The 15,894-nt window shown below is 35.8% G+C and overlaps 1 protein-coding gene across 6 annotated transcripts in view; it reads left to right on the top strand.

The window, feature by feature from the left end:
• Nucleotides 1-15,894, top strand: part of LOC149539611 (varicose-related protein-like) — a 195,239-nt gene that overhangs the window by 29,507 nt on the left and 149,838 nt on the right. The gene's annotated exons all lie outside the window — the stretch shown is intronic.

Genomic DNA, 15,894 nt, shown 5'->3' with positions numbered 1-15,894 from the left:
CATGCTGTTTCCCATCCACTTCAAACTTGATCTCCATGTCCTAGAATCGAAAAGTGACCTCACCTAATAAACGTAACCATGTCATCCCCAAAACGATATCCAAGTCGCCCATATTGACCACATGGTAATCTGCCTTGAACTCATAATTGTTCAGGTGTAACGGCATGTCTTTAACCATCTTGTTACACTTAAGAGTGTAACCATCAGCAACCTGTACTCGAAGACCTTCAAATTCTTCTGTCTTAATACCACGGCGCTTGACCAATCGTGCATCGATGAAATTGTGTGTAGCTCATGTATCAACCAATGTGATCACCTTCTGTCCTGCTAGAACACCACGTAATCTAAAAGATCCTTCCTGCTGAATGCTAGACAAATGCCCTTGTTGTAAATGCAATTCAGGTTCTTCTTTTTGTTTTGAATTTCCTGTCTCTTCCTCAGACTCTGAACCACTGTGTTCATCCTCTTTTGCTGTACTATCGGAATCTGATCCTTCGTAATATGCCCACATAACCCTATTGGCTTTTCCTTTAGGTCTCAAAGGACAATCATGATCCCTGTTATATGGACATTTGCAATAGAAGCATAATTTCTTCCTGCGCAAGTCGTTTAATGCTTTTGCATCTAGGGGTGTAGTAGATTTTCCTTTGGTTTCAATGCTCTTCCCTTTATTCTTATCAAACTTCTTATTGTCTCTGAAAGAGGTAGTACTCCTGGAAGTGAACCTGCTAGAAGGTGCTGTAAGCTCCATACTCCGTGCTTTCCTCATGGCTTCCTGCAGTGTTGGTGGATCAAATGCCTTAATCCATCCCTTGAGAGGTTCAAACAATCCTTCTGTAAATAAGATAACTAACCTCCTTTCAGACACATCTTGTACCATGACTGACAACCTTTGAAATTCACTAATATAAACCTCCAAATTGCCAGACTGTCTTAACTGTGCAAGTTCGCGAAAATTAATTTCTGGATCCTTCTTATCAAAACGTTCAACCAATCTATCCACAAAGTCCTGGTACGATGTTACCTGATTGTGTTGCAAAGTAATCATTCCATGTGACCACCAATCATGAGCTGCGCCTTCCAGATGCAAGGTAGCATACCTGATGGCATCTATTTCAGACATAGGCCTTAATGCTAGGAAGGTGTCCAACTTATGAATCCAAGCTTGTGCTGTCATCTGACCACTACCATCGAAAAATGGTAAAGTGAGTTTGCTAACAGCTCGCTGTAACTCACTATCATGACCTCCTCTAGGCCTCCTATTCTGGCGGCTGCTCCTCATATGTTCTCTTCTTTGGTTTAGATAGCGATCAAAGTTCAATAGTTCACGCACATGCGGCGGTAATGCTTGCCATTCTGCAGTAGCAGCCCTAAGATCATCCTGGAAATCATCCGGTACATCATCTTCCCCCATCTCCTGAGCCTCTTCCCTTAGAAAAGTGGGATGAGTAGGCCTATTTGCTGTCCACGATCTGCGCCTAGGAGCACCTTGTGATCCGGCCACACTTCTATTATCATGATCAGATGTGCCTCTTCCTTGTTCCTAAATCCTGGGCTGAACAACCCTTTCCATTATGGTAGTCAAAGCCTGTAGTGACTGAGTTATTTCTTGCTGTCCGGTAGTCATGATTCTGTAAAACTTTCTGGTTTCATCATCATCGATTCTGGGAAATCTCGGTGGACTTTGTGATTGTCTTTCACCCATATCTCTGTCCTTAAATATTGTTCTCCTGCGAATATAATACTTGGAAAATGGTTGCATAAAATATTTCTACCCGACAGGATGGCAGGACTACTGCTCTGATACCACTGAGATATTCCATACTAGGATGGCCACTTAAAGTATCAAAATTTTGGTTTGCAATTTTACAATAGGGTGAGGATATGATGATTAAAAATTCTTCTGATTTAGGTAGCTATTCAACAGTTGCTTCATCCAAATTCAGGAAAGAAAATTTCTTTGTAACAAGAAATTGAATAGACAGCAATCAACTACTTAGTTTCAAGTAATGCAAAAAAAAGAAACCTGAGATTTTGTTTGCTTCCAATTAATGGCATCTTTCCCCCTGATTACAATCCGATTAATCATGTGGATATCCAACTACCGCGCGTTCTTCACTGTCGACTGTTACCACGACCTTGGAATCAGATACTTGTTGAGCTTTACCTGTTTTGAGCGATAGCATTATTTGATAAATCGCGACTTAATGAAGATGCCCGACTGATGGAAACTAAGTTCGTGGAAGGTCTGTGAGACACAAGGGGGACCAATACCAAATATCAGTCTTCAGCGATATCGATTCCGAAAATCGGGAGACCCTAAACGATCTTGCAAAATAATCTGAATCCTTGAATATCTGACGCTGTAATTCCCTTTACACTCCTGTCCGTCGGAATATGTTTGTTTTGAGATTGCACTGCACGAAATATGGGTCTGTTACCAAGTTAGTTCCAATCTTCAATGGAGGTCACGATTTCGTCTTGCAACAATTATTCCGGGAATCACTGTGGTGGCCGTGCTTCCAAAATACTCCTGTTATAATGCGAAACCCTCAAACTCGACTCTAAAAATTCATTGTTGTAGCTGCTTCAACAACTCCCGGCTCACGATTTTAATTTAATAATCTTCAAGACTTTTGCCCGTGATGAGGTGGTTCAATGCGTGTTTGCTGATGCTCGAAGGAACTCCATAATTATTGTTTATGAAAAAAACACGGCTTCAGGAGAGGTCAACCTGCGGAAATTATCCTTGTTGAATCTCGAAACTGCAGTGAACCCAGTATTAGATAGTGCCCTTCTGGATTGTAACAAATTGCCTCGCCTTCCTCGCTAGTTTCAGACCCTTGATAAAAATCGATTCTCTAATTCATCCACCATGAAATGGCTGAATACCATCTCCAATGAGCAACCCTTCAGAAGATATCTCACTTCCTCAGTTATGCCGATCCAAGGGAGTTTTCGTTCCCAAAGACCTAATGAAATTTTGCAGACCGAAGACCACAAATTGCTCCAATATGAAAAATAGTAGAAACCACAAAACGCTTGTCCAAATGGGTGCCTTATGTCCTCTATTTATTCACTTCGCTGAGAAGTTACTGGAAGTTTTCCGGAATCATCTTTTATGATGTACTTTAATTATTAAACTTTATAAAATTAAATAAATAACTTTATAAAGTTAGAGTACAACATTAATTTAATATTAGAACGAGTAGGCCCCACTTAATGAATTATTATTCTCCGAGAGCAAAAATGTAATCATCGGAAGACAAAAATGACCCTCTTTCCATAAACATTTGCCTACGAGAGTCGATGATAGGCAAATTCCTTGTTAAAGTTATGTCGCTAGAAAGGGGACATGACAAGAATTGCCTACTATTCTAAGGATCTGCCCTACCCCTACAACTATTATTCGCTCCGCTCCCCCCCCATTTGATAGGCCCTTAATTGTCATAAAAGCAAGCCTCTAGATTTGATTTAATCATCCTATTGCATATGTATTTGTGAGTTTGAAGACTTTTAAGGGTTTGAGGAGTTTGGTGCTGAAAGAATTGTAAATTCTTATAAGATCTTTGCACTTTGAGCTGGTTATCTCATGTCAATGAATTGTGTGTTAAGTACTGCTGCAAATTGAATAAGGGATTGGGGGATTGATTGACCAAGAGACTAGACCAAAATTGCTGCAATCTCCTGGGTATTGGGATGGCTAGAAGAGCAGATCGATGTTTGGCATTGAAGGCCAGGTTTGAGCGGTATCATGACTTCCATGTTGGGAAGGAATTGCCCCTAGCATAGCTGCATTGGGTTATTTGGAGGTTCTGCAAATTATTACAATGGCTATGTATAAAGTAGAGGGCTTGGAATTGACTTTTTTTTGGCCATGTGATTCACACCAGCAGCCATATCAACTGCTGGTCTGCAATTGGGTTGCTGCAGATCATTTGAAGACATCATCTTATTTTGGGCATTATCAGGTTCCTTACAAATTCTGAATTAATTGTGTTGCATTCAGCATTGTAAATAATTTTCATATTTCCTTACAGTGAATGAAGTTAGTGTGCAATTTGGATTGTTTTCAATTTCTATGCATTGTTTCATTTCAAATGCTCAAAAAACAAACCAAAAAAAACATATATATCAAACACAGAAAATTGAAAAAACTTTCAAAACTCAAAAAACACAATTCTTCAGCATAGAGCCAACATGGCTCATTATAGTGGTATTAGAGGAGTTTCTTTCCATATTGCTGGGGGTTGGAAAGTAAAACTCATAAAACTCTTACAGGTGATATTTGAGTGACCAACACTCTTGCTTTGTTTCAATCATGGGTACAACAAAATCTATAGAGGATCTCATGCCAGAGTTCATGCATGCCTTTCAACAGTATAATAATGTCTTTCAACATTATAATAAAAATTAATTAGGGCTTATACAACATCTAGAAATCTTGGATCCTTTGTTTGCACAGAAAAAGGAAGCAAACACTTGTTCAATAAGAATAAAAGTTCTGATTTTTCTGACAACGGTCATATTGGTGAGCCTATGCATGAGATAGCAGCCCTTCTATGTGTGAAAGATGGTTGCACAAAGTTTTGTACTGTTGACACTCGTGTTTTGGATGTTAGAATCAGATAATTAATGCACATGTGAGCAACGGTAAATATGATTTTTCAAATCAGACCTGGGAAAATAAATCAGAAAAGTCAGTGGTTGGTAAAAGGTCCTAGGATTGGATGTTGGATGGACATAAAGCTACCTTGGCAGAAGTGACTAAAGATACTTTAACATCAGCAGCTTCAGCATTACTAGTTGATCCATCTGTTGAGTTGTTTAGTAGTATGTCTGCAGTTGTTGATGTGTGCATTGATGATAGCACGCATGTTGATTATGAGGCGAGTGATGTAGAGATGATGTCATGTTATAGTACAGATCAGCACAGTGGTGAGGTTCGCTTTGTGGACAATTCTATGTTTGAGATGGATGTAGCATTGTCTTATTACAATCTGTTTTTTGAGGTTTGATGCTGATCGCTCACTTTAGAGGACTTGGACACAATTCAGGCCTTTAGCAGCAGTTGGCAGTGTTTGTTTGTTGCTTTTCCTATAAGACCATTTAGCCACTCAATTCACTATTCTCCATCATGTTATGACCTTCTGGTGTTATTTTTTGCATTTATATTTTAATTCTTTGAATGTATAATAGCATGACATCTTTTGCCTATCAATGAATTCATTATGTACATTTTCTCAAGAGTTTAATCTATATTGCATATTGTTCTCGAGATGAATTCATTTATCAGTAATTCCGTCTACATTTTGTGTCGTGCCTTAGATGAATTTATTTCTCAGTAGTCTAGTCTATATTTTGTATTGTGCCTTCAAATTCATTACTTAGCAATTTAGGCTATATTTCATGTTGTTGCAATTTCAAAAGCACACATTTTATATCCAAAGATTGTTTAAGAGGAAAATTTCTTTCTTAGTGTTTACTCTGTAAAATCCAGATTAAATATTTTTTTGGATATAACATAAATATTCAGATCTCATAATAATAGAGTGAAACACAAGGGCTGAGAATGGAAATTTGAAATGAACTATTATATAGAAAGAAATTGGTATGGGGGGCAGAAAACATGTTCGTATAGAAAACAGATACCAAAAAGAGACTTAAGAAGGCTGCAAAAGAATCTTTGTTGATTTTGAGTAACATCAAGCAACTTTGATTTTAGGGGCACCTATGTTCGGATGTCAGGAGTTTTTGTTTGAGTGTTTAGGGCTTGTACTTGAGTATCATGTGCACGTCCTCAACTTTGAATGGCGTATAACTTAGAAGATTAGCTTGCCAAATATTTTCAAGGATTTTTGTCTTTGCAAATTCTTGACACAAAATTTTTGTCATCTACATCTATGATCTATTAGGATTCAAATGTATAGTTTTTGAGTCAAACTCATTGATTCATATTTCATGCGTAGTGGTTCACATGAACCAATTTCTCATGAGCATGAATGATGCATATGAAAATTATTGTTTTAGGGCAAAGTTTATAGGAATAATGACTTACTAGGAGGTAACACATCCTTGTATTAGTCCAACCGAAGCACGCTTCTCCCAAGATCAAACTCACTTAGCTAGAAAATCGATTTACAAAACATTCATCAAGTATTGTGTATTATGTAGAGAAATGAAAATTGCCGCCGCGATTCAGGGGATTTGATTCATGTCAGGCGATTTTTCATGAACGGTGAATCGGATCTCTGATTTTATGGTGTGAATCACCCAAAATCACCAATCGGCCAAAATCGGCCATGCGGGAGCTGAAAGTTGGGACTTAAAAACAAAAAAATAACAAACTTTTTAAATTTTTTATTTATTTATTTAACATTTCTCTTTCTAATAACCCTAAAAGGCCTTCTATTTCTTTAGTATGACAAAAAGAGAGGAAAATAGAGAGAGGAAGAGAAAAGAGAAACCATAGGGTTGCAGCCAGCAAGAAAGAAGAGCATCAAGGAGATCAATTTCGGGATGCCACATGTTTGCATTTTGAGCATTAAGGAGTCGGTTGCAACACTCCTCAATTCATTTGCAATTTGAGCATTAAGGAGTCGGTTGCAACACTCCTCAATTCATTTGCAAGAGGTAAGTGTTGATTTTTTTTGTATGTTAGTGTATTGTTCCTTTTTCGTTAAGTTTTTTTAGTTTTGATTTGTAAATCTTGAATTTTTTTTACTAAATTGCAAATGCAAAGTAGGGTTTGCCGTTTTTTTATTACTCTAAGACTTTAAGTTTTTAATTGAATTTTCTTATTGCAGCAGGCCTTAACTTTCATTTTCCACAATGGGTAAAAAGGATGAAGCTTGGAAATATACCCAAGAATTTCTTGGAAGAATAAAATATCTATTAGTGTATCAAACTATATGTGTAATACTATTCTGAATTGTTCTCCAAAATAAGAATTGAATATAAGATTGTATGATGATCAGGGAAAGCAGAAAAATGTTTATGTTATATTCGCTGATATATACGCTGGAAGACTGAATAACTTATGTGTTTTGTGTGCAATATAATCAGTGAAGATGATGTATTAATATTTCGGAGGTTTGACTATGAGTCATGATTGATAGCCATGACTCATACTTGGGTCACTTCTATCGGGCGTGACTCAATAGTCAAACTTCCCACATATCGACCTTTTCAATATCAATAATCTTTTCAATATTGACAGGAGCAATATGATTAATAAGGCAGTCGATAACTTAATTAATTTATTCATATATGTTTTGTAGTATATCTGCACACACACACACACGAGTATATTTAAATATCCTAAACATATAATAATAACATAAATATCAACATAAGAGTTATTAATAAATCTTCAACTAATCTATACATTAACGCTCCCTCTTAGATTAGTAGGATAAACACACATAAGACTTTGATCAGAAGACTTCTTTATACAATGTCAGATAAGTGTTGATTCATCAATGATAGGATATTAATCAACTTATATTTGACATTATGTAACATGAGAGTTGGCCTATCAATATATCAATTACATGATATTCACCAAGCTGTCTAGAGTAATGGCCTATTAGAACATCAACTGAATGATGTTCACCAAGTACTCAGTGTGGTATTGGCCTATTAGAATATCAGGGCAAGATATTCACCAAGAACCGAAAATATATCTATACAAGCAACTTGTAGATAATCAAATTAATGATATCTAATGCCTAGTTGTTGATTTATAAGATAAAGCCTTTACATGAAACAATTGCACAAAATGAAAATTGCTACAAGTTACTATAAGGATGTCACTTTACAACAACTTCTCCTAATACAAGTGAAATCATATTGAAGTCATCACTTCGTAATGATTAATAGAGGTTTTATAAATTTATAATATATATAATGTACAATAATCAATTTCTCTGAGACATTTCCTCAAATTCTACAATCATACCAAGTTCTTTACGAAAATGCTCCACCTTTGTCTTCGCAAGTGGTTTGGTAAGAGTGTTTGCAATTTGATCCTTTGTACTAATATATTTCCACTTGATTACATCCTTTTCAACCATGTCTCGAACATAGTGGTATGGTATCTCGATGTGTTTTGATCTGTTATGAAACACTGGATTAAGAGATAGCTTGATCCAGCTATGGCTATCACAATAAATAGTAGTAGGTGGAAGTGGCTTTCCAAATAATCCAAATAGAAGTTTTCTCAACCATACAACTTCTCTTGCTCCAATAGATGCAGCTATGTACTCGGCTTCTGTAGAACTTTGTGCTACTGAAGACTACTTTCGATTAAACCAGGATATCATTGCTAAAGCCAAGGTAAAACATCCTGAAGTGCTCTTACAATTCTCTGAATTTCCTGCCCAATCAGAATCTGTATATCTGCTTAGATATAGTTCAGTTTTAGTGTATTTGAGACCATATCCAATTGTACCATTGAGATACTTGAGAATGTGTTTTGCTGCTACTAAATGAGTTTGTTTAGGTTTACACATGAACTGACTGAGAACATTTACAGCATAATAGATGTCAGGTCTTGTGTTTACCAAGTACATTAAAGCACCAATTATCTGTCGATATAGAGAAGGATCAACATTTTCAGAATCTTCTGTTGCTTCTTTTAGTTTCTTGAGGTTTGTTTCCATAGGAGTCTTCATTGTTTCCATAGGAGTCTTCATTGTCTTGTTTTCCAACATGCCAAATCTTTTGAGTAGGTCCAGAGTATACTTCCCTTGATTTAAGAAGATTCCATTTGAATGCTGCCATACGTCTAGTCCCAAGAAATAGTGCAGTATTCCTAAGTCTTTCATTTCAAATTTAGATAAAAGATGTTTACATTTTTCAATTAGGTGATCTTATCCTGTTATCAAAAGATCATCAACATATAAAACCATAATTAACATATCCCCCTGTATTACTTTGTAATATAAATTTGGATCTGTAATGTTTTTAGAGAAATCAAGTTTAGTTAGATGATGATCTATTTGTTCATACCAAGCTCCGGGTGCCTGTTTCAATCCATATAAAGCCTTTTTTAATCTGCATACATGAGATTGTTTATTGTGTACTTCAAATCCTTTAGGTTGTTCAAGATAAACTTCCTCTTTTATAACACCATTCAAAAATGCAGTCTTTACATCAATTTGATGAATTTTCCATCCCTTGGATGCAACAATGGCTAAAATAGTTCGGATAGAGGTATATTTAGCTACTGGAGCAGAAGTTTCTTCATTGTCTATTCCTTCCTTTTGAGAAAACCCTCTTGCTACAAACCTTGCTTTGTACTTGTTGATACATCCATTTGCAGCATGTTTAATTTTAAATAGCCATTTTGAGGAGACAACTGATTTATTTTTGGGTCTAGGAACAATATCCCAAACATCATTTTTAAGTATGGAATTATATTCTTCTATCATGGCATCTTTCCAATTTTGATGTTTTATTGCTTCTTTTACATCAGATGGTTTAGATTTGGATATTTCACTCATTAATGCAATGTAACTAGAGTATATGTTAGGACTTTTACTTTCTCTAATGAAATATGAGGGAATGGAATTGTTCTCTTCAATTAGTTTTTTGGCCCATAGAGGCCTTTTCTTTTCCTCAGAAGTGTGAGAAATGTCCATAGGTTCAATGGAGTTATCTTCCTCCATTAGAAACTCCCTCTCATTATTAGAGTTTTGTTCTTCTAGTGTTTCTTCTGAATTTGATTCGGTTTTGTTACATCCCAATTTTTGACCTAATTTAAAATATAACTGTTGAGGTTCACATGAAGTTAGTTGACAATTCATTTGGTTATAATCCTATGAAATGGTAAGATGGTTAGTTGTTATAATTTCAAGTGAAGATAACAAGCTAGTTGATCACTTATCACAAATTCATGGAATTGAGAAGATGGTTAACCGTTATGATTAAATAATTTATTATGATAATATGATTTAATTGTGGGAAATTTTCTTGCAGGAAACACGTCGAAGAGGTGGAAGCATTGTCAGAAAAGAATTAGTCAAGGAGCATCACCGTCACTGGGTAGATGGGTTGAGGACCTGGTGACTTGAAACAGGATACATCTGTGGGACCCACATGAGCTATTTAAATAAATACATTGAGAAACATAAAATAATTGAGTTAAAATATAATACATACCTTTAGAGATTGTTTATTAATTTTTATCTTATCATTATAATAAACACTTACATACAAACACATAAATATAAAAATGAAATGACACCAATAAATTATAATAATATAATCTAATGATGTCACCTCATCAATAAACTTATGCAAACGTATATAAGAGCATATTATAATAATAAAATAAGTTTAAAACTCTTCAACTCTTTATTTCTTTTCCCTCTTTATTTCTCACCTTTTTAAATTCGAATTTATGATGTATTTGAATGGTCTTCTTGATAACCGATGGTAGCCGAGGAGTCTCGGCCAACCATTAAAAGAATGCCATGAATCGATTTGGGAGGCAACCCTTTCTGCATTCTTCCTTCACTCTTTTTCCATCTGCTACGTATTTTTACCAAGCCGAGTTGGGACGTTTTCAACAGAGTAACCATCCAATATTTCTTATTGCCGATTTTTTCATTCTTTCTTTAACTCTACCGGCGATAGGAATTTTGAGGAAAGTATTTTACAAGTGAACAAGAGTTCCGACCGCGGGTGGAAGAGCCAAATACAAATCGCAGGTCATGTGTCTTCCTTGCTCTGCTAAGTCTAAGCCCGATTATAGTCGGCTTCCCTTATTTTCCTTTTGCTGAATGAAATACCAAAGAAGCAATGCTATACTTAGTTCATTTTACCATTGAATATAATGTTGTTGCCGTACAGTATAAACAACAGACTAAGATTAAAAGTGTATTAAAGATGCATAACTCCCATCTTTCTACCCATAGTCGGATTTACATGCAGTCTGGTATCTTGCTGTTGTTTTTCCTTGTATTACATTGAGACCCTTTTTGATCCTTATCGAGTATCCTTGAGATTATAATATTTATGAATTCAAATGATAGAAAGCTTGATTTAATTGCATGAATCAACATTAATGCATGTGTTATCACAATTTTCCAAACAAATTCAGAATTCTTGAAACACCGAGGAATTAATCGACAAGATGCCATAGAATTGGTGAAGAGGTGTAGATAATATCAGTATGCTCATAATCTTACGAACACCAAGTAATTCACAGGCAAAGAAGCCATGGAATGGTGAAGAGGTGTATATAATAACAAGGTGATCTTAATCTTTTAGACACCTAGGATTCACTTGGGCATAGAAGCCACAAAAGGGTGAAGAGGTGGAATTAACCTGCCAAGAATCAACAATGAAATCAGATTTGAATAATGAATAATTAATAGCTCATACATGTTTTGGTAATGGAATCTGTTGTCAAGTCAAGTGGTGTAGATACCAAGATTGCTCGGTAGATGACAGATGTTCCAAGTCCAATTCCGTGTAGGGAGGGCCTTTCTCGTTAGAGATTGTGTGGGGAATAAGTTAAGGTCTGAGGTTGGGTGGTTAAGCCACTGACAATGTTTCACCTCTCTCCAAGTTATCGTACGAACAACAGACAAAGATAAGCTATACATTCAATTGTTGTTGGAAAACAGATATTATCACTTTTATGATGTATATGCAAGAAGGTAAGATTAATTGAGTTAGTTCATGATTACAATTATTTTACACCTAGAGGCGAGAGATAGATTTATGGATTGTTTTTCATTTGTATGAATATCGAATTTTGAGTTATTGCCATAGTTATGTAATCAGAAGGAAAGGAATGATACAGTGGTATCTGAAGCCCTAATTGATTCAGTGGTAATAGAATCCTAAATGATACAGTGGTATCGGAACCCCTAATTGAATTAGTGGTATTAGAAGCCCTAATTGATACAGTGGTGACTGAAGCCCTAAATGATCCAATGGTAATCGATGCCCTAATTGCTACAGTGATATGTGATGCCCTAATTTTATATAGTGGTAATTAATGATAATCATTATTAGATTTTGATATAGTGGTATTGGAAAGAATTTCGTTATTTGATATTGTTATAGTGGTATTTGTGGACTAACTTGGGTGGTTGCAGAAGCATCCCTACAATGATTTATCTCTTCAAATTCCAAGGTATGTGGATATTATTTTCTATATTAAATTCATTGATGGTGTTTTAAGTTCTTAGTTAAGAAATTTTGTTTAACTGATTTTAATCATCCATCCCTTTCACATGAACATGACTAATATAACTGTCTTCTTATGAAATTAAAGTAGTAACTATATTCCTTTGAGTATGTTAGTCGTTAATTAAGACCCTGGGAAAATGGGATGTTACTAGTTTCATCATTAGATCTTTTGAAAGTTGAATCTTCACCAAATATTACATCTCAACTTAGTTCAATATTTCTTTGTCCAAGAATATAGATATGATAAGCTTTTGAAGTTTCACTGTATCCTACAAAGATTCCTTTCTTTCTCGAGGGATCTAGTTTTGTTCTCTTCTCCTTAGGAATGTGTACATAGACAGGGCAACCGAAAATAGTTAGATATTTAAGATCAGGTTTCTTCTTTGAAAATGCCTCTTTAGGGGTCTTGTATTCAAGATGAGAGTGTGGACATCTATTTTGAAGGAAAACAATAGTATTTGAGGCTTTCCCCAAAGAAAAGTTTCAAGATTTTGATCATGAAGATTGCTTTAGCAGCTTCAACTATGGTTCTATTCTTTCTCTCAGCTATTCCATTTTGTTGAGGATTATAGGGAACAAAACACTCCCTTTTGATCCCAACGGTTTTATAGTAATTTATCAAGATCTCAAAAATGTATTCTCTACCATTGTCTGTTCTCAAAACTTTTATTTTCTTTCCACAAAGATTTTCTACAAGGGCTTTAAACTCTTTAAATTTTGTCAGGATTTCTTGAGATTCTTTATTGCTAAGAAAACAGATCCAAGTCTTCCTAGAGAAATCATCCACAAATATGATATAGTATAGAAAACCTCCAAGTGAAGGAACTAACATAGGACCACATAAATCTGAGTGAATAAGTTCTAAAACTTCTTTGGATTTGCTTTAACTATTTTGAAATGTAGTTTTAATATTCTTCCCTAGAGCACAACCTTTACAGGTTCCTTCATGGTACGGGTGAAGTTTAGGTAGACCTATTATCATTTTTCCTAGAGAAGGTAATCCTCGAAAATGAAGATGACCTAGTCTTCTGTGCTAGATTTCATTTTCTTTGAAAGAATCATGAAGAAGAGCTGAATGAGTGTGAGAGTTAATTTGATAAAGACATCCATGTCTGGAGCCAATCTTGTATGCATTTTTATGTTAGAATTCTTAGGCCAAGCTAAGACCTTTCTTTCCATAAATGTAACTCTGAATCCTTCATCTTCAAGAGCAGAGATGGAAAGCAAGTTTCTTTCTATACCTAGTACATCTAGTACCTTAGTAAGTTCAATTGTTCTCCTTGATTTCAGATGAATAGTACAAGTTTCTATTCCCATTATGGATAGCTTGTATCATCTCCAATGGTTACTTCATCAACATAGTCTTCCTTGATAGATTCCAAGTGTTCTTTAAAACCTGTAATATGTTGAGAGACTCCACTATCAATTACCCAAGTAATTGATCTAGTTGATGCTTCACTGGAAAGAGTTGAATAGAAAGCATTATGTTTAGAATTTCCATTTGAGTTTTGTGTGGTTGCAAATGAAGCTTGTTGCTTAATTCTATCAAGTCATCTAGATGCCGGATACACAATTTTATCACATCTAAAACATTGCATTTTGGAGAAGTCAGGATGCTTTCTCTTCCCTTTGAATTTTCTTTTCTTCTTATTTACATGAGTAGAGAGAACTTGTAAATCTTCTTTTGAGGAGGAGACATTTTGGCCTCGGGCTACTTGCATACACTCTTCTTGTATATAGTCAGCTTTAAGTCTTTCAAATTTAGAAAGTTTAGATCGAGAGCATATCCCTTGTTTTAAGGTATCCCATGATGATGGAAGGCCTTTTAGAGCCATTTTTGTTAACTCCTTCACATCACTGAAGAGAGTTGATTACAAAGTTGAGTTATTCTCATAAAGTATGAGAAAATTTTCTCTCCGTTATTCATTTTAATATTTGACATTTTGTCCTTTAATGTGATAATCCAAACAACATTATTTATCTCAAACATATTTCTAAGAGCATTGTACATCTCATCTGTAGTGTCTAGTTCTGAGATTATAGGAAGTAGATGGGTTTTAACCAAAGTAACAAGAATCGGAATCGGCAAGGCCGAATCAAATCGTGAATCGGCAATGAATTGGCGATGAATTGGCAAATTTGAAAAAACCCTTTAAATTTAAAGATTTTAACAATTTAAAACTTATTTCATGCACCCTTTATTGAATATAATTATATAACTTAAACATACTATAACATCATCAAATAGAAGTTAAAACTTAACATACATAAACATGGAACATAAAATCCATCACATACGTAACTATGTTATCTAAAATGTAAATTGTAGGCTAGCTGAAGTAAATAGAAATCAAATGATCATAATGATGTAAATCATAGAATGTATGTAAGATGATCCATAAGACATCAAATCATAAATGTATGTAAGAATCTAAGATGAAGATCCATGAAAGTTTGAAACATGTCTATCAATGATTCAGTATCAATATCTGTAAACAAAATATAAAAACAAGGCTCTAGCTCAAGCCTTAGACTCATAGTCATCGTCATCATCCTCAACATCATCTTGAAGCTTGGCTGCAGCCTCAGCCTCAGCCTCTGAGTATCTAGTCTGCCTAGTAGCAAGGCGTCTAATGTAGGTCCTAGAGGACTGCCGAGCCATATCTCCTGCATGTAAGATGGGCTCATGAACGTCGCTAGGGCCTGTGCCTGTGCGTGCACGTGTGCGTCTACCAATGCCTGAAGAACGTGCTCTAGCTGCCTCAGCCTCTATATCCACCTCGTCAACCCATGCACGGTCTTCCTCAGTGAAGACTGGGTCCACAACCTCTGTGAGCCACTCTGATTCTGGATCAATCTCCTCCAGAATGATCGGAGAGGAGTCAGTGCCCAAAATCTGTTTGATCCTAAGACGGAGATTGTAATGAACAAAGACAATATCATTCAACTTCTGCACTGTCAACCTGTTTCTCCTCTTGGAATGGATGTGCTCGAACATGGACCAACTGCGCTCACATCCATAAGCGCTGCTTGGCTAATTCAGAATACGGATGGCAATTTTTTCAAGTTTTGGGGTTGTGGCCCTAAACATTTTCCACCATCTATTTGCAATAAGGGAAAATAGAAACAATTAGTCTCATTTACAAATTACAAGTTAACTCTAAAATTACATAATCAACTTTAAGTTTAGAATCTAGATTCATGAACATTGAATATATTATTTAATTTTTACCTGGCTGTAGTGTTGTCTGAGCATTTATGGCCATCCTGTTAGAGAAAAGTGGCCCCTCTTTATTGTTGAACTGGTCTAGCTCAACAATCGCTGTAGCACTATCTTCATCGCTACTCAACCTCTGAATCACTGTGTATAAGCCAGTGAGAACCTCCGCATCCGCCTGGAACTCAGGACGGAAACGAAATGCCGGATTCAGAAAGTAAGTTGCTGCATGGATGGGTCGATGGAGCTGATTCTGCCATTTGCTATCAATGATGTCCCAAATAGGGCCATACCTCTCCTGCGCTCCTGCATATTGGGCTCTGATGGCCTCCTTGGCCCTATCCATGCCCTCATAAATGTAGCCCATAGAGGGCTTCTCCCCATTAGCAGTTCGTAGCAAAGCTACAAGGGGCTCAGTGACCTACATATAAAGTAAAACAAAAAATTTGAGTCAAAACTTAAATATAAAA

Source organism: Cupressus sempervirens, chromosome 9, assembly GCF_028749045.1.
Source record: "Cupressus sempervirens isolate cs-2001-9-10 chromosome 9, ASM2874904v1, whole genome shotgun sequence".
NCBI classification, from domain to species: domain Eukaryota; kingdom Viridiplantae; phylum Streptophyta; class Pinopsida; order Cupressales; family Cupressaceae; genus Cupressus; species Cupressus sempervirens.
This window is presented reverse-complemented; position numbering and strand designations above follow the sequence as displayed.